We start from the raw sequence: 21,897 nt of genomic DNA on the forward strand, positions 1-21,897 counted from the left end.
GTGTATAATAATCGTGAAAAGGAAACTGCTAAAAGACAGCAAGCTAGCATGTTGGCTGTGTTGCAGCAAGCTGCTGAAGGAACTTTCCGAGGGAGAGGAAGAGGCCGCGGTAGGGGCAGAGGAGGAGTGGGTATGGTGGCAAATGGTGGGAGAGGGGGATTTGGAATGGCAGGGCAGACTGGGGGACGATCGAGACTGGGATTTGACCAGTGTGCCCTATGCAAAAATCGGGGACATTGGAAAAATGAATGCCCCCTTAATGGAGGTATGGGAGATAACGGGGTGGTGTCCATGGGGAGTCCGGGCCAACTGAGTGACGGGAGTCCTTTCCAAAGAGGACCGCAAGGTGTCGCTCAAGCCTTTATGATGGGAAGCTATCAGAATCAAAGCTGACTAGACCGGGATTTAAAGGTGATTCTGGAAATAGAGGGGGAACCACTGGAATTTCAGGTAGATATGGGAGCCACATACCCAGCTATAAACACACAAGTCGGGCCATTAAGTGATTCTAAAATCCAAGTGGTTGGGGTAACAGGTCAAATAGAAGAACGACCATTTTTGCGACCTGTGGACATTAAATTTGGGGGGAAAGAATTTGACCACCAGTTTTTGTATATGCCCAATAGCCCTGAATCTTTATTAGGAAGGGACTTGCTGTCTGTGTTGCAAGCAAAAATAACATTTGAAAAAGGAAGGGCGAAATTAGAAATACCAGAAGAAAACATATCTAAATTGTTTTTGGTTAGGGAAGTGGAGTCAGTAGAAGTCCCCAAAGAAATAGAGTTGGCTGTGGTCCCCTGGGTATGGGAAACAGGTATCCCGGGAAAATCTAAGGCTGCACAACCAGTAGTAGTGGAATTAAAAGAAGGAGCCAGCCCGGTAAGAATAAAGCAATACCCTTTAAAATTGGAAGCAAAGAAAGGAGTGGCCCCGATGATATCCCAATTCCTGACCATAGGTATTTTGCAGGAATGTGAATCTGAGTTTAATACTCCCATTTTCCCAGTAAGAAAACCAAATGGTAAGTATAGGTTAGTCCAGGATCTAAGGGCCATTAATAATATCACTAAGGACATTCATCCAGTGGTGGCTAATCCTTATACCTTGTTAACATCTGTCAGAAAAATTTCAGTGGTTCTCAGTAATTGATTTAAAGGACGCGTTCTTCTGCATCCCTTTAGCATTTCAAAGCAGGAAATATTTTGCTTTCGAGTGGGAAGACCCAGAGACAGGGAGGAAGAAACAACTCACTTGGTGTCGCCTGCCTCAAGGATTCAAAAACTCACCTACTATATTTGGGAATCAATTGGCTCAGGAATTAGAAGAATGGAAGACAACACAGGTAAAGGAGTCACCTTTCTCATTTGTGATTTTGCAATATGTAGATGATATTTTTCTTGCTACTGCAGATAAGGAGATTTGTTTGAAGTTGACCATCGATCTGCTGAACATGCTAGGTCAGGCTGGATACCGGGTGTCCAAAGAAAAAGCGCAACTGGTAAGACCACAAGTTATCTACTTAGGATGTGAAATTTCTCAAGGAGTGCGTAAGTTGGGGGTCAATCGAATTCAGACTATCTGTGCTATCCCGACCCCACGAAATCATCAAGAATTGAGGTCATTCTTGGGAATGGTGGGGTGGTGCAGGTTGTGGATCCCTGATTTTGGATTAAAGGCCAAACCTCTCTACGAGGCCGTGAAAAATCCCGAACTGAAATGGGGCAAGATTGAGGAAAAAGCATTCCAGGCCCTCAAACAGGCACTGAGAGAAGCTCCGGCACTGGGATTGCCTGACCTCAATAAAGATTTTCAACTCTATGTGACCGAGAGGCAGAAATTGGCATTGGGAGTGCTCACCCAAAAATTGGGATCATGGAAACGCCCGGTAGGATACTTTTCCAAACAATTGGACTCAGTTAGTGCTGGATGGCCAGGATGCTTGAGAGCAGTGGCCGCAACGGTACTATTGATACAGGAAGCCAGGAAATTAACTCTTGGAAGAAAAATGGAGGTATACGTTCCCCATATGGTGTTGACTGTTTTAGAACAAAAAGGGGGGCATTGGTTATCCTCGAGCCGGATGTTAAAATACCAGGCATTGCTGAGAGAGCAGGATGATATTGAATTAAAATCGACTAATCATCTCAATCCAGCAGAATTCTTAAGAGCAGAAGAGGAAACTGGAGAACTGGCACATGACTGTGTGGAAGTCATTGAGCAAGTATATGCCAGCCGAAAGGACTTAAAAGATGAGCCCTTGGAGAATCCCCATTGGGAACTGTTCACGGACGGATCAAGCTTTGCGGAGAATGGAACCAGGTATGCTGGGTATGCGGTGGTCACCTTACAACAAGTGATAGAGGCCAAAGTTTTGCCTCCTGGGACCTCGGCCCAGAAGGCTGAAGTCTGGGCCCTAACACGTGCTCTCATATTAAGTCAAGGGAAGAGGGTAAACATATGGACAGATTCTAAATACGCCTTTGGGGTGGTACATGTACATGGTGCCCTTTGGAAAGAGAGGGGCCTGCTGAATTCCCAAGGATCATTAATTAAACACCGGGAAGAAGTAAAAGCTCTTTTAGAAGCTATCCATAAGCCACAGGCTGTTGCGGTGATGCATGTGAGAGGACACCGAAATGAGGAAGGGAAAGCATTCCAAGGGAACCAGTTGGCAGACCGGACGGCCAAGCAGGCAGCCCGAGAGGTATGGACTCAGTTGGTATTACCGCCCACACGGATCAATCCAGCCACACCGTTTATGGATCAACGACCCCTCTACTCGCCAGATGATGAAAAATTGGCAGCATTTGTTCAAGCTCGGAAAAATTTAAGAGGATGGTATGTAACTTCTACTGGACAGGTGGTACTGCCTCAGAGGATCATGAAAACAGTTTTGGAAATAGAACATAATAAATGCCATTGGGGAGCAGAGGCGCTGACAAAATTCTTGAAAAATGAGATAATCTCTAACCAGATGCTAACAATGGCTAAAAGCATCAATGCTATGTGCCCTTTGTGTATTAAGAACAATCCGGTGGTAAGAAAACAGGTGCAAATGGGTAAAATACAAATTGGACCACAGCCTGGAGACTATTGGCAAGTAGATTTTTCTGAGTTACCTAAAGCACAGGGGTATAAATATTTGTTGGTTTATGTGTGTACCTTTTCGGGATGGCCAGAAGCTTTCCCTTGCAGAACAAATCAGGCTAAAGAAGTAGTTAAAACGTTATTGAGAGAAATAATCCCTAGATTTGGGGTGCCATTAGGGCTATCATCGGACAGGGGTCCTCATTTTGTGGCAGGAATTGTGCAGGAGATAGCTAGGATGCTGGGAATCATGTGGAACTTACATACTCCATGGAGGCCTCAATCGAGTGGACAGGTAGAGAGGATGAATCAGACACTAAAAGGGCAGATCAAGAAAATATGCCAGGAAGCCAAAATCCAGTGGCCACAAGCTTTACCACTGGCCCTACTAAGAATAAGAATCAAACCGAGGGAGAAAGTTGGTGTAAGCCCATACGAGATTCTGTATGGCAAACCTTACCATGCATCCACCTATCAGGGAAACCCTCATTTGGTAGGAGATCAAGTGTTGATGAACTATGTGCTGTCACTAAACAAAACTCTTACAGCCATCCGAGGAGCTCTGCAGTGGAACCGCCCATTGCCGTTGGAAAATCCTGTTCACGACATTGTTCCCGGAGATCAGGTGTATGTGAAGAATTGGAACGCTGAGCCATTAAAAGAAACATGGGACGGTCCTCACCAGGTGATAATGACAACTTACACCGCAGTGAAGGTCGAAGGGATCGACAGCTGGATACACTATACCCGCGTAAAGAAGGCCCCGTCGAAATGGGAGATGCAACCGCTATCTGCCACCCGAATGGTGTTCAGAGCAAAACACTGATAACTGTTTTTGTATATTGCATATCTGTCAAATGCTTTTGTGGTAGTGGATGTTCCTGAGCCTTTAGTGGTAATACCTGAAAATGCTACTCTGAAATTAACGTGTCTATTTTCTGACAATCAGGGAGCTGGATTCACTGACAGAATTGCCGGATGGAGACGATCAGGAGAGGTAATAAAGGACGGAGTCACAAAATTTTGGGACGAGAATCAGCAAAGAGGAAATACTACCCTTCAAATACCTGGCATTCAGAGACATCAAGGTGGTCAATTTGCTTGTATCGTTTGGATAAGAAACAGTTTTGCATATGGGGATTTTGAAGTAAAGGTTTTGGCTGAGGATGAGGCAGCGGTCGGAGATTACCCAATATCAGTAATACCCGTAAGTACCCGAGTAGATATATGGGATGGCCCTCCGTTGCGGATAAGCTGTACGTTCAGGTTAGAAAAGATTTGTAGGTGGAAGATACAGGTCAAATGGTGGAAACGGAATCAAGAACAAGGATGGGAAAGTCAAACAAAAGAGACAAGCTGGTGGTTGGAAGGAATGACAGGAAAGGGATGGTTGAATATTACTAATCCTCGAATAGGGGAAACAGAAGGACAATATTTGTGTGTAGTATCCGGTGGGACTAATGGAAATTATGGGTTAAGGAAAGTGGAAGCCAGACCACATACAAATGTAGGGATACGCCCTCAACATAGTGTCTATAAAGCTGTCAGAGGGAGAGATGTCATTCTCAGTTGTAAATTGGAATCGGGAAGAAAGTTTTCGGATTACGGATGGTGGTTCAAGAGAAATTTGGTTTCTGGGGAAAAATACAAACTACAGGAAAGACCGGAGTTGTTGACTCTGACTATCAAGGATGTGCAGGGGGGGGTAGATGAAGGAAATTACATTTGTTGGATAGCCCATGATGAATGGTGAGGGATGGGGACAATAACCGTGTCTATCTGGGAGACGGAGACAAGAGTGACTAGACAAACACCAGAAATTGACCATTTAGTCAGAAGTGCTGATCAGGAAAATTTGGTGGTAGGACTCATAAGGGATTTTGGTCAAATTCAGAATGTAACAACCATTACGGCTTGTCTACCTTTACCACACGCTGCTGGAGATCCTATACCATGGGGAGTAATCCCTGTGACGAATATGCCAACCATGGTAAAGAACGGGACCCGGGAATGTAGGAATGAATTACACAATCGAACTAAAACGGTAGAACGGCTGACGGTGGTTCGGAAACAGTGGTCAACTCCAGGACAACGTGCAGATTGTAAAGCACTTCCAAATTCGATTTTTACAAAGATAGGTAGATTTAAGGACGTGGGATGGTGTGAATATGATGAGATCCGGAAAACTGATCAATCTATTGTAGAGCATTATTATGAGATGGTATGTCAAGAAAATAAAGTTCAGTGGGAAAATTGGCAGGCCATTTGGGGACCAAGCTTACTGGAGACATATAGTTACTTAGGGGACATAGGATGGTGTATAGAATGGAAAGGTTTGAAAAATCAAACTCATGGGAGGGTCGTAAGGGGAGACTCGGCTCATCGGAAAGGGAAGGAGCAATTAGGGAATTGGAACTGCACACAAGTGTTTACATGTGATAGTCCAGAACACCAAATCGGGTTAGTACCGGTGTTAATATTATTGAAATGGGGATGTGAGTGTCGAGGATATAACCATACTATTAAAGGAACCTTAAAAGGGACAAATCAATTGGATTGCAAAAATACAATGGTTAGGAGCCCAGGGAATTTAGTTTGGATTATGGGACACGGACAATGGACTACTCACATGCCCACAGATGGTCCTGTCACTCAGATAACCTTAGGGGTACCTACTTTATGTCCATTTTGGAGACAGTCAAAATTAACAAGTGAGGAAATGAAAGGACGGACCCGACGAGAAACCGGAGATGAGTTAGGTCCTGAGGATGAGTGGCATGAACCATCAGGAGGAGTAAAATTCGGGTGGGTATTGGAATCTTTGTTTGCCCAAATTTCAACTTATCGTAATAGGGAAATGTTATATAAGTTAATGGGACAAACCGAAAGACTGGCTGCAGTCACAAAAAAAGGATTCAAAGATGTTAATTTGCAGTTACAGGCAACCACAAGGATGACAGTACAGAATCGTATGGCATTGGATATGATATTACTCAAGGAACATGGGGTGTGTGGGTATTTGAAGGGTAAGGATGACCATTGCTGTATACACATCCCAAATGTGACTACCGAAGTAGAGAGGGATATTAGCCAATTAGACCAAATTGAATCAAAAGTCCAGGAGGTAGAGAAGGAGGCAGAACATAATTGGGTTGGAGCTTTATTTAGCTCATTTGGAATCCAGATCTCTGGTTGGATCTCTTCAGTGATACAATATATGATCATGATTGTAATAATCAGTATTGTAGTAGTAATCTCATACAGGTGCCTTTTGGGAATGATTATCCGGGAAGGAACTCATACCCGGAAGATCATGAAAGCAGTAACCCGAAGTGAAGTAATGGCTCCAACTTCTAGAAGAACTGCTCCCCCGCCGTATGTTGAAACCACAACTTGAAGAATTGAGCATCCTTGCAAAGAAGATTTTTGAAGAATGCTCAAAAGGGGGGAAATGTTACCAAAATATCAGAAAATCATATAGCAGTAGTTATGCTAAGGCTTCTTGGCTAGCATTAGGGCACTAGGCCTTGGGAAGGTAGCCTGGGAATGTGCTGGGTCTGTGGAAACAATAATCAAAGGGATTAGCAAAGCATGAAGAACATGCTGAAAGGGAAAACCGTCTTAAAGATAAAGTTTGAAATATTACTAGGAGGGGGTCTAGTGACGGGGGAAGGTAAATTTTGGTAATTAACCTATAGTTTTAAATAAGACAAGCATGTAGAATTTATTACTTTACAAGTCTGTTACCTAGTAGCTGAACGTCATTGCTTTATCAAAATTTTCTGTTTGTAATCTTTGTAAAAAGGTATAAAAACCTGAGTCTTGATGAGGGTCTTTGGGAATCCTGATTTGGGATGTTGGTCCCCAGGTCCCCGGGCCCCGAATAACGCACGACATAAACTGACTCCTTGTTGGTTTGTGTTTTAACTTCGTTCCGGGCAACAGAACCACTTCCTGGGAAGTAGGGCTTCAGCATGTGTAGGGGTTGTTCCAGAAGGCAAACACTGTGAAATATCAAATCCCCCCCCCCCCCCCCCCCCCAATTCCTCCTACCTCCATTAAGCTTTTATATCTGAGCTGACATCATATGCTATGTGTCTTGCTTTGGGAAGACAGGTATCTGCCAGGGAAAGCTGGAGCTTCCCTTGGAATGGAGAATGTAAACCACCACCACCACCCTTTTTCCCAATTATAATTTTTCAGTTAAAAAAAAAAGCTTTTAGGCAAAAGATTTTGGAAATAGAAATAGCAGTTCTTTACTAGTATGGATAACAAAGCAAACAAGCAAACAAACAAACAAAAAACCTCACTACAGCATTGATAACAAAAACAGTACCAAGAACTTCGAGGACTTTGCTTCACAAAAAACCCAGGGCAGTTTGGTCTCGGTGCCTCTGCAGGATCCTCAGAGCACCAAGCTGGGAACAGTGGAAAAGTCTCGGGCTGATAGCTGGAGTGAGTGGCAGGGTGTTCCAGCAGGGCAGGGGGGTGCTCTATAGCAGACGAGCAGCGCTGATGGAACCACAACAGTGAGGCAGGGCTGGCCCAGCTCTCGCAGGGCGGCAGAGCTCAGAATTCCAGGGCGAGCAGATGATGGCAGATTTCCCAGGACTGGACTGCAGTGAAATCCTCCAGCAGGAGCACCAACCCAGCCCTGCCTTCTCCCTGAACGCCGAGAACCAGAGACAGGCTGCCTGAAACTCTGCCCTTTACCTGCCTCAAACCCCCACCCCCCTCCGAGCTTCAACCACCCCTTTGTTTTGTTAAATAGTCTTAAGTACGAAATTTAGTCTCCTTGGTAACTTATGGGGAAAAAATTCTTTAGAGTAAAAAGGAACAATACCTAACCCCCTACACTATGCAATATCCCTTTGGTTAATTTGGGTCATCTGGCCTAGTTGTGTCCCCTCCCAGGATCTTGCCCACTCCCAGCCTACTAATGGTGGGTGGAATGTTGAGAGACAGTGCTGATGCTGTGCCAGTGCTGCTCATCAGTAGCTGAAATACTGGTATGTTCTCAACACCGTTTCAGCTCCCAATGCAAACCACAGCACTGAGAGCTGCTGTGGGAAAATTAACTCCATCTCAGACAGACCAAAAAGAACTGGTAAAAGTAAAAAAACTAATCATGGATTGATACTGAAATTTGGGAAGGGAAGGTGTCGTGGTTTGACACTGTCCCAATGCCAGGCACCTATGAGAGTCACTCACCCTCCCCTGTGACAGCTGGGCAGAGGAGAGGGACAAAAAAAAATAAACAAAGGCTTCACAAGTTGAGAGAAGGACTGGGAGAAAACACTTCAAGAGCAAAACAGGCTCAACTTAAGTTGCAAAGTGAATATATTACTTACAGACTCAGAGGAGGATAATGAGAAGTAAAATAAGCCCTTAAAACACCATTTTCCCCCAGCCCCTCCCTCCTTCCCACCAACAGTGCAGGGAGACAGGGCCTGGGGGTTTTGGTCAATTCACCAGTGAGATTTTCTTCCACTGCTCTGGGAGAGGAGAGCTTCCCCTGTGAGACCATGGGGTCCCTTCCCACGGGAAACAATTCTCCATTAACTTCTCTGGCATGGGTCCACTCTCACAAGCAGCAGCCATACTGCACCTGCTGCAATGTGAGACCCTCCCATGGGCAGACAGTCCTCCTAAAACTGCTGTGATGTGAGTCTCTCTTTCCATGGGGTGCAGTCCTCCAAGGACAGGCTGCTCCAGCTTGGAAGCAGGGGCCCCCTCTCTCCACCTGCATCACAGCCTCCTCCAGGCATCCACCTGCTCTGGCATGGGCACCGCCCCCACGGGCTGCAGGGAGACAACCTGCTTCACCATGGTCTTCACCATGGCCTGCAGAGGAATCTTGGCTCTGATGTCTGGAGCACCTCTTCCCCTCCTTCTCCACTGACTTTAGTGTCTCCATGTTGTTTTCCTTCACATGTTCTCACCTCCTCCTCTTCTCTGCCTAGGAGCAAAACCCATGACTGCGATGGTGCAATGCCTCTCTCGGAGCTTTCGCCTTCTTTTCCTGGCTAGCTCTGGCACCGGCGTCGCAAAAAGATACGGACCTGTATTCTGGAATACAGTTCCGATCCTGTAGGTTCTTGCCTCAGCAGAAGCGTGAACAATGCAAGAAATAAAGAGATGGAATTTTGGTGGTGAACTTCAACTGGGTTTTATTGAATCCACATGACCTCTCTCCACCTAGGAGTCAACCACCCGAGAGCCCCGAACTCATGGGCTTTTTCCCTTAAGTATGGGGGTGGGGGAGTGGGGAGGGTACAACTTGGAACCAATCCAGAATGGGAAAGGAGTGACCCCAAACCAAACTGACAACCCATAGAACAAATAAAGAAACAAAGGGGGAAGGAGAACCTGGACCCCACCAATCACCTGAAGTCCTCACCAGAACTTTCTAGATATCAGGGTGAGGCTTTGAAGTGACAGGCAGGACCCAGGTGTCACCTAACGATGATAGATTAATAACGAGCAACTGGGATAAACCATTCTGGGAAAACACATGGGTACATGGGAAAAACTATTCTGAAATAGTAAAGGACAAACAGATGTATATAAAACTGGGAAAACTTCAAAACACACCACTACACATGACTTTGGTTTGATTTTTTTCCTAAATATGTCATCACAGAGGCATTGCCAACCTCTCTCATTGGCCCAGTTTTGGCTAGCAGCATGTCCATTTTCAGAGCCATCAGCCATTGGCTCTGCTGGACATGGTAGAAGCTTCCAGGAACTTTTCACAGGAGCCATCTTTGTGGCCCCCTTGCTACCAGAAGCCAGGGTGTGTCAAACCAATACAGAAGGCACTAAAATTTTCCCATATCAACCAAATCTTGAGGATTAACATCTTGACCTATATGTTATATATTTTTAGAGCAAATCCACCAACTCTCTAGTATTGTTCTATTTTGAAAACCTTTTTTACTGAGTTCAATTCATCTAGCCTAATAAACTGGAGGCTGAACTCATCCAACTTCTTAAATCTCAGTTAGTTTTCAGATTTTGCTCAAACTGAAGTATTGACTCTTTTTTAAAAATATGATTGTCAATCTCTTTTCCAATTACAAAAAATGCTAATTTGTTACAAGCCTGTTCCTAGAAGTTAAATATGTTGTCCAGAAGTCATTGCTAGCAGAAGGAAGTAATATTTGATACAGTTGAGTTTTAGTTTAGTAGCAATTGGAGCATTTATCTTAAAAGTCTGGCTTTATTCACTGCTTCCTGTAGTATGCTAGAATTCAGTTAAAGAAGGCAAATTTTCCTGAAATATTTACGCAATTGATTAGTTGACCATTGTAGGTCTCTTCTGTCAGGAAAATTAATCCACAAACAGCAGAGGTTTATGTCCAAAAAGGAGACAGAGGAGCCCTGTAACTTTATTCGAATAAAGAGAGAGGTCTTGGGCATTTCCCATGGGATCTCTCAGACTGTTAGAGGTCGCAGCCTCCTTTTTATCCTAATTTCCCAGCCACATTTCCCTCTCTCTTTCCCCATTGGCTGAGGTACTAGAGAGGTACAGACTTCCCAAATCAAGTAATGTGTCCTCCCTCCCTTTTTCTTTTTCCTTCTGTCTCTGTTATTTTTCTCTAAATCCAGAGATGTAGCACAGTCTTGAGTGAGTAACAGTCTGTGTCAATTAGTGGAATTCCTATGGAATTTATGGTTCCCCTCATTGCTTCTTCTACCTCTCTATATCTGGCCTTATCTACCATCAGGCCCACAGTTTGTTTTAGACACCTCCTCATTCCTTTCACTTGCAACTGGAACTACTCTATTTATTTAATTTAAATCACCTGAATTTGAAACTTATTTATGTTTTATTCAAGTTGCTGAAAGATAGGTTGTTTCCTGCTGACATAATAAATTTAATCAGTTGCAACCATGTCAGAAAGAAAACACATTGGAAGGAGGCTTCTGTTTCTGTTGACTTTAAATAATTCCTGTGATAGCTCTACAGTAGTTTGCTTGAAAAAGAGAAATTAGACAAGTCGCGAGATAGCTATCTCAAACAGATAATTGCTTCTTTAAAGTTAAATTAAAGCAAAAGTGGTATTTGCATTTAAAGATATGTTGAGAGTTAGGTTTGTTCCTTTTTACTCTAAAGAATTTTCCCCCATAAGTTACCAAAGAAACTAAGTGTTGGATATTTAAGACTATTTAACAAAAAACAAAGGGATGGTCAAAGCTCAGAGGGAGAGATAACAAGTTTTGGGGCAGGTAAAGAACAGAGCTTGAGGCAGCTTGGCACTCTGTTTTTAGGCATTCGGGCAGATAGAACAACTGGGTTGCTGCTTCCTGCTAGAAGAGTTCACTGTCTCTGGAGGGGTCCGGTCCTGGGAAATCTACCATCATCTGCTCACCCTGGAATTCTGAGCTTCTCTGCCGCCCTGCGAGAGTTGGGCCAGCCCTGCCTCACTGTCGTGGTTTCGTCGGCACTGCTCCTCTTGCTACAGCGTGACCCTGCACCTCCCTGCCCTGCTGGGACACCCTGCCACTCCTGCTACCAGCCCGGGACTTTTCCACTGTTCCCAGCTTGGTGCTCTGAGGATCCTACAAAGGCACCAGGACCAAACTGCCCTGGGTTTCTGTGAAGCAAAGCCCTCGAGGTTCTTTGTAGGCGAGTCCGCGGACGGCTGGGACAAGGAATTCTGCCAACCTGTATTTTCTAGAATATGTGGTTTTATTGCAAGGGTCGTGGCTAAAAAGGCCTTGCCTTCAGCCACCAGCCTGGGCTGAAGAGAAGACCCAAAGAGAGAGGGAGAGAGAACAGGAGGGTGTGGGCTAAGTGAGAAGGGAGTGAGAGAGCAAAGGTGGCAGGGGGGAAGGGAGCAAGAGAGAGCAAGAGTAGGGGGAAGAGGAAGGGTAAGAGCGAGCTAAGAGCAGTGGGAAGGAGAGGAGGAAGAGGTAAGAGAGTTAAGATGTAAGCGGTAAGAGGTAAGATGTAAGAGGTAAGAGAGCAAGGTCCTTGTTACAATCCATTATATCTCCTTTTGTGATGAATATTCTAATTTACAGTGACCAACCAACACAAGACACAAAATCCTATAGAATCTACATCCAGCCTATAAGAACTACTATATCACCATACTGTGTTATATTTTAAACTCTAAAAACTACTTTTTAAACTTCTGTTTTGCTGCATTGACCTTTGGATCCCTGAGCCAGCAGAAAGGGTTCTGCTGAATCAGAAGGGATTCTCCTTCAGCTAGCTAGACCATTGTTTTCAGGTTATATAGTAACTAAAACTTAGTATCTTACAACTCAAAGTCAGCTTTCATTTCTATCCCGATTATAGTTTTCATATTTTCAGAATCTTTTGCTAAGCAATCATATTTATAAGGTTTCCCTGATTCATCCTCCCCAACAGTTCTTGGTACTGTTTTTGTTATTAATGCTGTAGTTGGTTTTGTTTGCTTTGTTATACATACTAGTAAAGAACTGCTATTTCTATGTGGTGGTTTAGCATGAATGTGAAAGGTTTATTTTCCCTAAGGAAGTTCTAGCATGGATTGACAGCTTGGCTGCCAAATAAGAGTGTCTTCTATGCTTCTAAAAACCCAGTCTTAAATCAAAAGTCCCAAGAGACTCGGCCCTTTCTTTTTCTGGCTGGCAAGGAGCTAACATCCCCTCATAAGTCAGAAGTTCGGGCTGGACCCCCGGGGCCAGGCCTGGGGGAGGGGGGGGGGCCTGCCTGTGGGACAGTGGGCGGGGCTGGCCATGTCTTCTCTCTCTCCCCCTCCCTGGCTCCTCTGATGGGGAGAGGAGGAGGGGAATTGTAGATCGGCAGTGTTGGCCCTTCGCCAGGGGCCACGGCAGTCATGCTCTGAGCTTGGCTGCCGGAGCCTCTGGTCCAAAGGAGGAGAGACTTTTGAGAACTTTTCTCCGGAGCTCCAGGGAGCTGATCCAAGTTTCAGCTGCTTTAGATCTGACCAGGGATAAAAGAGGTTTCGTCCATCAGCCTTCCTGAGCATGCTCCTTCTCCCCCTTTCTTCCCCCCCCTCCCCCCCCCCCCCCCCCCCCCCATCACCTGCAGCCTTGAAGTTGTGAGAGTCAGCTGGAGAGGAGGAAAAAAAGACTCTGGGCAAAGACATTAACCCTTTAGACAGAGTGATTCAGAATGTAGAGAGACAGCACTGAGACAAAGTCAGTGAAAGAACTGAGGAAGACAACTGGAAGATGGGATGGAGGAAGTGGACATTTATGACCAGACTTCTCTGGATGTGAATTATGGGGAAATGGACTGGTTTTGTAATATCCTAATGCTGCTTGGGGGAATGCAAGTTCTAGCCAAAGGGTTGTGTGTATTGATATACATGGGTTTTACTTGAGAATGTTGAATAGTGTATGTCCCCGGCTCCTGGGAAAGAATAAGGAGGTCTCTATTTCTTTTGAGATAGAAGTGATTTTAGAGATAGAAGAAAATCATTGTTTTGTACTAGAAAAGCATTCTTAAAACGATACCCCAAACATGCGGAAACCCATAAACAGCTTGGGAAACTGTTATATGGGTGAGACTGCACAGAATCTGCAGAAATTCCGGGTGGTTGCAGATCTATGGCCTTGAAAGCCACCAGACCTTTTCTTGTGGCATGTTCTCCATAACCCCAGAGAGGCTCCTCTCCCAAGGTGATGTAGGATTGTGTTTAAATGGTGGAAACTGAAAATCATGGTTTTCTCTCTGTGTTGAGTGGGAAAGTGAACAGAAGGAGGTGGGGGGGTGTTGTCGTTTTACATTCGCCAAATTTCGTTTATCAACTGGGAGATAGGCCTTTGGGAGGAAAAGGCAAAACAGGCACAACTTAAAAGTAAAAACAGATAGATTTTATTAATATACACTAAGAAAAGAGAGAAAAAAATTTGAGACATTCTGAGACATCCAAACACCTTCCCTCCCCCTCCCCCCCCAACTGTTCACTTTCCCACTCACCGCAGAGAGAAAACGATGATTTTCAGTCAGTCACCACCATCTAAACACGATCCTACATCACCTTGGGAGAGGAGCCTCTCTGGGATTATGGAGAACACTCCACAAGAAAAGGTCTGGTGGCTTTCACAGATCCGCAAACGCCCAGAATTTTTGCAGATTCTGTACAGTCTCACCCATATAACAGTTTTCTACGCTGTTTATGGGCTTCCACATCTTTGGGGTATCGTTTTAAGAATGCTTTTCTAGTACAAAACAGGGATTCTCTTCCATCTCTAAAATCGCCTCTATCTCAAAAGAAATAGGTACCTCCTTGTTCTTTCCCAGGAGCCAGGGACATATTCTAATCAAAATTCTCAATTAAAACCCATGTATATCAATACACACAACCCTTTGGCTAGAACTTGCATTCCCCCAAGCAGCATTAGGATATTACAAAACCAGTCCATTTCCCCATAATTCACATCTAGAGAAGTCCGGTCAGAAATGTCCACTTCCTCCATCCCATCTTCAAAACAGTCTTTCTCAGTTCTTTCACTGACTGTTTCAATGCTGTCTTCTCTACATTTCAAATCCCTCTGTCTTCCACGGAGGAGGGAAAAGGGATAACGTCTTTGCCCAGAGTTTTTTTGTCTCCAGCGGCTTCTCGGAGCCTCAAGGCCACAGGTGATGGTGGGGGAAGGAAGGGAGAGAAGGAGCAGGCTCAGAAACGCTGATGGACGAAACCTCCTCCACCCTTGGTCAGATCTAAAGCAACTCAAACCTGGATCAGTTCCCTGGAGCTCCAGAGAAAAGTTTTTGGAAGTCTCTCCTCCTTCGGACCAGCGGCTCTGGCAACCAAGGCCCAGAGCATGGCTGCCGTGGTCCTGGTGCAGGGCCAGACTGCTGGTCTGCAGTCCTCCTCCTCCTCTCCCCATTGGAGGGGCCAGGAGGGGACAGAGGGGACACGGCCAGCCCTGGCCGCTGTCCCATAGGCAGGGCTCCCCCTGAGGCCTGGCCAGGCCTTGCCCCTGGGGGCCCAGCCCGAACCCTGACTCATGAGATGGTGTTACGTTCTTGATGACCGGAAAAGGAAAAAAGGGAGAGTCACCTGAACACTTGTGATTTAAGACTGTTTCCAGAGACGTAGAAACACTCCCATTCATCAGCTGAGCTATCACAATCCATGCTAAACCAGTACAGGGGGGAAGGTGTTTGAATGTCTCTTTTTTTTTTCCTCTCTCTTTTTCTTTAGTGTATGTCAATAAAATCTATCTGTTTTTACTTTTAAGTTGAGCCTGTTTTGCATTTTTCTCCCAAAATCTGATCTCCCAGTTGGTAAATAAAATTTGGCAAATGTGAAACCACAACATTCTGTGGAGGCCTCCAAAGACTATGCAGAGGGAGCAACGCTCCCAGCTCTCCCATGGAGGGTGTCTAGCCCTTGAATTTCCCTAACCTAGTTGTCTAACCCCTTGTTATTTGAAGTTGGCAGTTAAAGTTACTTCCTGATATGTTAATTACCTTACACCTGATTGGTTCTTTTTGGATCCCTTCTCCGATTGGCTAACTTTTCAATCCGCGCCACTATTGGTTGCTTTAGTAAACCCCACCCCCTGAGTTAAGAATAAAAATCCGGCTCCCGAGACCTTTGGGGTCATTCCTCGGAGAGTCGTCGGAGAATAAAGAAGGCTCCTGAAGAAGACCTCCGGCTCCTGTGGTTTCACCTGCGCCGCCTGCGTAAACCCCTGCCTGGAATAAAGCTGCTTTGGCAGCCACAGCCTGGCGAGAGCTGACAGGCTTGATCGCTTCTGCGATCTCACAAAAGAGCTGATCACTCTAGAGGAGTGCCTGTGCCGCCTGGGTTGAGGCCATCTCTCATTGGGCGACTCACTTGGGAAGGTCGCGGCACCCAGAAGACCCCTGCTGGGGAACTGGGCAGTCGGCGACAACATTCTATTTCCAAAATTTTTTGCCTAAAAGCTTTTAACTGCAAATTTATAATTGGAAAAAGGGGGGGTGTTTTGCATTCTCCATTCCAAGGAAAACTCCAGCTCCCTGGCAGATACCTGTGTTCCCAAATCAAGACAAGATTTTAATTGATGATCTCGATCAGAATCAAGACATCATTCCTCCTTCAAATTCAGATCAAGCAAACATCTAGCCACTTGATTTCTGAGGGTTCTTGATTCTACCATCAAATCAAGAAGGCTGAGGATTTTTTTTCATCAGTTAAGGCTGTTTCTCTTTAGTTTGGGAGGATATCAAGAAAGCAAAATTTTCTGGGACCAGAGGGAACCTGGTTCTCACACAAAGCTACTGCATAGCATTCAAAGCTTCTGTAAGAGTTCAGCCATTTTATTTCTAACCAAACTAGGTTGTACTTCAAAGCATCCAAAAAGGTTGGAAGTTTATGTACTGCTGTGACCGGTACCTCCTGATCTCTGTTAATATGGTTAGCATAACTAATACCATTTTGTAAGATACAGGGCCATTCTCTGTGACGGAGCTGGTCACATATTGGTCCCTTTCTGCCTCCTCAGGGTCTTGAAGGTCCTCCACACTTTGCAGACTTCTCCCCTTCCTTATTGGCCTCCAGATTTTTGGGCACCATGCTGACTTCTCCCTGCCTTACTGACTTTGAAGGTCCCAAAGCACCTGGTCAAATCTTTATTTTCATTTCTAGTAGGCATGATATAAATTATTGAGACCACACAGTCAATAGGAGCTAAGAACATTATTAGTGTACAATTGCTGAATCATTATCTGGAGACCCAAGACACCTACTAAGGGGAAGTGATCAAGTAAATTAATTTTTGCAAGAACAGAGGTTTCTTATTTGAAGGATCTATATGTAAGAGAAACATAAATTGCTGATGCCTAATAAATTTGCAGAAGTTAATGATGGAAACATCTGGATTAACAGATAAATCACAAGGATGCTGACAGATAATTATACTGCACTACCTACAAAATACATTTTTGTAACATATGTTGCTATGCTGTACCACGTTTATGATTAGACAATTAGTAGGTGGATGATTCATATCAAACCTCCTAAAAATCCCTTGTTTGGCTGAGACATCTCATGCACTTGAATGAATACATACCTTTGTAATTCTATACTTTGCGTCCTAGCCCCTCTCCTCAGTCGTCACGGGCCAAATTTGTAACACAGGATATCCATAGCTGATTTTTTTTTTCTTATGATGGCTTACGCATTTTCTTTCCTGTGATGGTGAGAGGGCACTGTACAGCCACTGGCTCTCAGGGTCTGTTTAAGGAAGCGGTACCGCTGCCTTAAGGCACTGTGGTCACTTCATGAGGCAGCACTAGATCCACCACGGTGGGTGGGCGGATGGGAGGGGAAAGACGGACATTCACCGCCCCAGGGCCTAGTGGCCTGAGTTTGAAGAAGGGCTAACAGCCAGCTGGGGACAAGCCCACACCACTCTCCGTTACGACGCCACTATCCTCGACGGAGCACCAAGAGACGGCAGTGGAGGAAAAGGAGCGCCTGCGCGGTAACGAGTAGCGGTGGGCTAGGTGGAGAATTAGTTCCTGCGCTCCTGTCGCAGTTCGGAATTTGCAGTGCGCCTGCGTGTTGGTGGAGGGGAAGAGGGCGGTGTCCCGTCCCGTGTTTTGAACGTCTTGATGCAGGCAGCTCACTATTTGGCAGGAAGGTGAGGAGGCCTCTATCCTGGTGGTAGAGTTCGTGTACGGAGAGGAGGATCCAAATGTAGCAGAGGCGAATTGGAGGCAGCAGTGGTGACTGCGGAATGGGACAAACGAAACAAGGGGAGCAGCACCCCATACTGCTGCCGCAGAGAATCTGAGTGGCCTAGTGAGACAGGAGGACTGCTGCGGCTGCAGTGCTAACGCTTCTAGACTATCCTGGCACTTCCAGGCGCCCATCCTCCCAGCTGGTGAGTAGTGAATGCGGGGGAAGGGAAAGGAAAGCGCAGCCTAGGACCGGATAGGACTGGAGGGAGTCGCTGTGGAATGAGCTCGGAGACGCTGTTCGTAGCTTTACCTCCCCTCCTCCTTCCTTGCGGCTATTATTTATATACTTGCGGTGTTCTGTCTCTGTTAACCCTTTCTTATTCACTGTTTGCCTCAGCAACCCGCCTAAAAGACGCGGTAGGCGGGCGAAAGTGGGGGCTCTTGGGCTGCCTTCCCACGTAGTGCCCCGACTCCTTGGCAACCACCACTCTTTTGAGCTCCGGGGGACTGCTGCTCTCGTTTGGCATGGCCCCTCCCGGTATCTACCCCGCCCACATCGCGTCCGTTGCTGGAGAGAAGGGGTTGCAGCTGCACATTCCCACTTCCTCTCTGTGAATCTATTGTACCGTGGGCTGGGGCCCGCTAAGGGGCTCTCAGCTGATAAGCCTCTCTGTCGATAGTGCATGTTGAGGGAGACAGGTATTTTTGACCTGTCATCTATTGGCTCCCCTCATGAGGAAATGTGGTGAAGGGGATGTGAGGGTGGTGGCCGGGCTCGGCCGCGCCTCAGTAGCCAAAGGCTGGAGCTGTGAAAGTTGCTAACGCGTCGGGCTGGCAGCACTGGAGTTGCACACGCCACCGCTGCTGTCCAGGATACCCAGAGTATGTGGACGTATGCGCGCGCTTTGCTCGCGCTTTTCTGGGTTCCTTTGTCTGCGGCTGTCGCCGCTTTCCCCTCCTCCCTCGATTCCCTCTCTCCTCCCTCCTCTCCTTTCTTTCCCCCTCCCTTCTTTCCTCTCTCTTCCAGACTCAAAACGCTGCTGCAGCTGCAGGTTTGTAAATACTGGACTAGCACACAACATGGCTGACGTTCGCCCTGCTCCTTCAACAGGCTCTCCTCTTTCTCCCTCTGTCTCCACTACTTAGCCTCTTCTCCATTTAGTCTTTTGTTTCTTTTCATTCATCTCCCATTAAAAAAAGAGAATTCACTCTCCTTATTGCGCCCGTGGCGGGATTTCAAGGGTAAGGATCGTCACTTTGGAGGCTTTCTCCTTTCGTTTTGCCGTTTACAACAAAATCCAAACCTAAAATCAGAGGGGGTTTGGGAACCTAGCAAGGCCTGGAGGGAGGGTGAGAATTGGCTGAGACCTGCTGAGAGAGGCTCGGTTGGAATGCACATATCTCTTTGGGGGGAGGGGGCTGGTGCGCTTAAGTGCTGGCAGAGATGAAATACTGTATTATGCTTGCAAAATGATCTAGTAATTTCTTTCATTTTGGGATGTAGCTCAGTATAAGGCATCAACTTGGCACAGTCTTATTAAAAAAAAATGAGCTGCTTATGTTAGACTAGGCATTGTGTAGTGAAAAAACATAGCATAGGTTTTCTTGGCTTTCTCTGTATCTCCTTGTCGGTATCTTAAATAGCTCACAGATCATAGGATAAAAAACTGAAATTAACTCTTGCCAGGTCTCTTTGTGTTGCTAGTTTTCTGTCACGGAATTATTTGCCCTTGTGATGACAATAGTATAAACAGAAGTGTGTTGTTTTTGTTGTTAATAGGATCATTTTTTCTTAAAAAGGAAAAAGGCATGGCATTGTGAACTGAAGTGTGATACTGAACTACATAACAGCATATTTCTGGCTTCTAACACAAGACAAATGTTCAGTTCAGCACCTACCAACCTCATTTACTCAGAGTACCCTCTTCTGACTTCAAAGAAAATAACATATTTTATTGGGTGGTTGGGGGTTTTAAATGACATAAAGCCAAAATAACATTTTAATTTCTTGGGCATACCTGAAATGATCTGTTGGGGAACAGCATATCTAGGTTGTAAGGATGAGTACTCAAGGTGCAAAGGATGTGATGCTTTCTATTGCTTTCTAAATATGTGTTGCTCTAACTCATAGCAAATATTTCATTTTCAAAGATTATATTTAAAAACACAATATGTTCAAAGTATGAACACATTGATAGCCATGGCTTCTATCAGAGCAGTGCCCTAAAGTAATGTCCCCTAAAGTAATGTCCTAACTTTGTTTTTGTTTGTTTTTGCTATTTTGCTTTAGAAGCTTCTAGTGGAGGAGCACTGGCATAGCATAATCATAGTTTTTATTGAGTTAGAAGTAGTTACTGCATTTTAATGCTAGAATTAAGTATCATATATTATGTTCTTTAATTTTTTTCCCTCCTGCTTTTCCCCTCCACATTAACAAGTGTTGATTAACTGGAGAAGACAATAAATTATAGGATCGAGTTTACCACAATGTAAAACTTGAGTAATCCAAATTGCATTTTGAAATATGTATTCATGTCATGGCTCCTAAGCCAATTGTAATATTTCTAGATGGAAAAGTCTGAGCAAAAGTCTGTCACTTGATATATCGGTGAATTTGTGCAGCACTCAGTTACTCTAACTATCATTAACTAATCTAAACATTAGTTAACTAATTTGTATTTTATCTATGAACAGTGTAAAGTGGGCCTGGCATTGCTAAAGTAATTTTCAAGTAATGGTGAAATTATTTAATTGAATTATATACAGTACTTATTCTTTTTTTTCACATGACAGTGGTTGAATTTAACTTTCTCTTTTAATCTAAAATGTGAATTTGGTGATGACATGCAGAAATGTAGGAGGTGAATTGATTTGACTATTTGAGAAGTTGAGGAGAATGTGTTCCTATTCTTTGACCATGTTGTAGTGGATAATCCACTTGTATTAGGAGTGCCAGCTACTTTATTTGAAGTGCTTTGGATTCAGTCCCTGCAGTTCCATTTCCTGGGAGTGATCAGTGGTGTGTGGTAACCTGGCTAGTCCTAATGTTCCTTTCTGGAGGTTTTGCCTTGTTTGATTTTGTGTCAGAGTCCTGGGGAGCCTATCTGTTTCCTTAAGTTTAAGACTGCTTATATCTGCAGGTTTGGAAATGCTTTAGGATAAAAGTGCTCCAATAAAATATATTGTTAATGTTTAAGCTCACTGATTGATCTCATCCTTCTGTTTTCAGTCTTCCTAGTGGTTCAGAGGTAGTCCTGAATACCAAGTTCCCTATGTAACTTTGGGTATAGCCTATTAAGATTATAATTCCCTCTGAATGTATACCTCAAAGGCTTTTTAATTCTATCCACTGTATTGCTTGATGGGTTTTTTTTTGTTTTCCCCACCGTACTATTAGGTCAAAACAAGTAATGAATGTAGGGAACATGGGTAACTATTCTGTTTTAAAATTACTATAATGACTAGGTTATAAAGTATAACCTTACTTAGCAAACTGATGTCTACTACTGGTGCTGCTTCTTAAGGTGATATTGCTTTGCCCAGATGTTGCCAGTAACTTCTAAAATGAAGAAGTAAGCTTGACATTTTCAGTAGTGTTCACTTGATTCCTTTGAGTGGCTACCTAGAGCAGAGGCCAGACAGAGTTAAAAGAATAAAGTAGGTATTTAATAAAGTCCTTCAATAGATGCACCTTGGGCAGTGCAAAAGCCTCACAGAGACTACGCCCAAGGTGGGATTTACTGTTGTTAGGTGTTTACTGTTGTTAGATATATACTGTTGTTAAATGCATAGCATTAGTGGATATTTAGTATAGAGACTAGACAAGGTAGAGGCCTTGTCAAGCCTCTAAAGGGGGAGAATGATGCCTTAAGTTTTAGCTTTTATATTTTTCAGATCCTGTACTGCATTACTGTATAACTGAACTCCATATAGAGTGTTAGTAAGTTCTCTTCACACTTTGGTCAGACAAAACAATCCTTCCAGGCCTGAGAACCAAGGATACCCTCTGCCTCAGGCCCGGAAAAGTATAAACAAAAGTGAATGGGGGGAAGCAAACCAGGGGAATATGACTTCATTACCTGAAGCTGTAATTGGAAAATTAACCTCTGATATGCAAATAGACCAAACTTATATCTGTCTTAGAAACTCGTGACCCTCGTCCATCTTGG

The 21,897-nt window shown here is 44.6% G+C and overlaps 1 protein-coding gene across 1 annotated transcript in view; it reads left to right on the plus strand.

Annotated features, from left to right (window-relative positions):
• The first annotated feature begins 17,374 nt into the window (after nt 1–17,374).
• LOC136373339 (spindlin-Z-like) overlaps nt 17,375–21,897 on the plus strand; it is a 145,535-nt gene continuing 141,012 nt past the window's right edge. Inside the window, exon 1 of the mRNA XM_066338246.1 lies at nt 17,375–17,931. The gene's annotated coding sequence lies outside the window, so the exon portion shown is untranslated. The remainder of the gene's footprint in view (nt 17,932–21,897) is intronic.

This window comes from Sylvia atricapilla, chromosome W, assembly GCF_009819655.1.
Source record: "Sylvia atricapilla isolate bSylAtr1 chromosome W, bSylAtr1.pri, whole genome shotgun sequence".
Taxonomy (NCBI): Eukaryota; Metazoa; Chordata; class Aves; order Passeriformes; family Sylviidae; genus Sylvia; species Sylvia atricapilla.